General features: G+C 46.0%; 1 long non-coding RNA gene across 1 annotated transcript; it reads left to right on the forward strand.

The window, feature by feature from the left end:
- The first annotated feature begins 237 nt into the window (after positions 1-237).
- Positions 238-1,410, forward strand: LOC112073154 (uncharacterized). The gene is made up of 3 exons (XR_011476475.1): positions 238-854; positions 1,063-1,115; positions 1,341-1,410. It is a non-coding gene; the product is annotated as an uncharacterized lncRNA (long non-coding RNA).
- Positions 1,411-1,722: the final 312 nt, after the last annotated feature.

Genomic DNA, 1,722 nt, shown 5'->3' on the forward strand with positions numbered 1-1,722 from the left:
TTGCACAGGGCGGGGTCGAGACCCAGGGTCTCGAGCTTAATGACGCGTTTGGAGGGTACTATGGTGTTAAATGCTGAGCTGTAGTCGATGAACAGCATTCTTACATAGGTATTCCTCTTGTCCAGGTGGGTTAGGGCAGTGTGCAGTGTGATTGCGATTGCGTCGTCTGTGGACCTATTGGGGCGGTAAGCAAACTGGAGTGGGTCTAGGGTGTCAGGTAGGGTGGAGGTGATATGGTCCTTGACTAGTCTCTCAAAGCACTCCATGATGACAGAAGTGAGTGCTATGGGGCGATAGTCCTTTAGCTCAGTTACCTTCGCTTTCTTGGGAACTGGAACAATGCTGGCCCTCTTGAAGCATGTGGGAACAGCAGACTGGGATAAGGATTGATTGAATATGTCCGTAAACACACCAGCCAGCTGGTCTGCGCATGCACTGAGGACGTCTGGGCCGGCAGCCTTGCGAGGGTTAACACGTTTAAATGTTTTACTCACCTCGGCTGCAGTGAAGGAGAGCCCGCAGGTTTTGGTAGTGGGCTGTGTCAGTGGCACTGTATTGTCCTCAAAGCGAGCAAAGAAGTTGTTTAGTTTGTCTGGGAGCAAGACATCAGGGTCCGCGACGGGGCTGGTTTTCTTTTTGTAATCCGTGATTGACTGTAGACCCTGCCACATACCTCTCGTGTCTGAGCCGTTGAATTGCGACTCTACTTTGTCTCTATACTGACGCTTAGCCTGTTTGATTGCCTTGTTCTCTCGTTCTCTCTCTGTCTCTCTCTCTCTCTCGCTCTTTCAGTAATCCTGTTTTTTCTCCTTTCTCTCTTTCAGCTCCTCGATCCAATTACAGCCTAGACAATGGTGAGTACAACAGTAAAACAGCATTACATACATGAATTCCATATGTTTGTAAACATCGCCCTCTACTGTACATTGATGAGAGAGACATGAAGGCACATTCAGGTGGTCGTGCATCTCTTTCCTGACCTGCTCTGATATTTTGACATGTATATATAACCCCCAACTGTAAAGCAATTATGACAACTTCTGACAGCATCCTGTTTTCTAGATTCGTACAAGTCAGCCTCTCTACCAGGATACAGGCGGAACGGTGTCAACAGGGTGACCATCAACACTATACTATTCTTTATTCATACAGTTATGGTCAAATCTATTGAGATTAAAGTATCTTTCGACAGAGAGACCTATTTCTTGGAGACAGCAACCAAAAATGATTTACATACTATGGAAGGCTGTAATTCAAGCTTATCTCCTAGTTGTCATGGAAGCTTACTTGACAAACACAGCTGTAGCATCACTAACAGGTCTCTGTGTGTATCCCTGCAGCCCCAGAGTGCAGCCCCAGACTACTACCAGCAGTATGACAGCAGCAGTGATGTCAACTGGGGAACCAGAGGTAGGAGTGCTGTATAACCTCCCTGGGTTCAGGTCTCAATACATTTATAACATTGTGGGATTTCCTTATTGCATGATTGTAATCAGGTATTTTTCCTATTTTTCTCTCCTACAGAATACAAGGTAAGGGTCTGAAAGTTGATTGTAATGTGGAGTGGACTGTCAAGCAGTAGGCTTCAATAATCAGAAGGATGTAAGACTGTTCTCTAAGTGGTGTGTGAGGAACCACTGGTGGGGAGAATTCCATTCCTACTGGATCACAAAGACTGGGGTTTGTTCATACAAAGGCAATAGGACACTATAGGCCAGTATA

This window comes from Salvelinus sp. IW2-2015, unplaced genomic scaffold (assembly GCF_002910315.2).
Source record: "Salvelinus sp. IW2-2015 unplaced genomic scaffold, ASM291031v2 Un_scaffold2166, whole genome shotgun sequence".
Lineage (NCBI taxonomy): Eukaryota > Metazoa > Chordata > Actinopteri > Salmoniformes > Salmonidae > Salvelinus > Salvelinus sp. IW2-2015.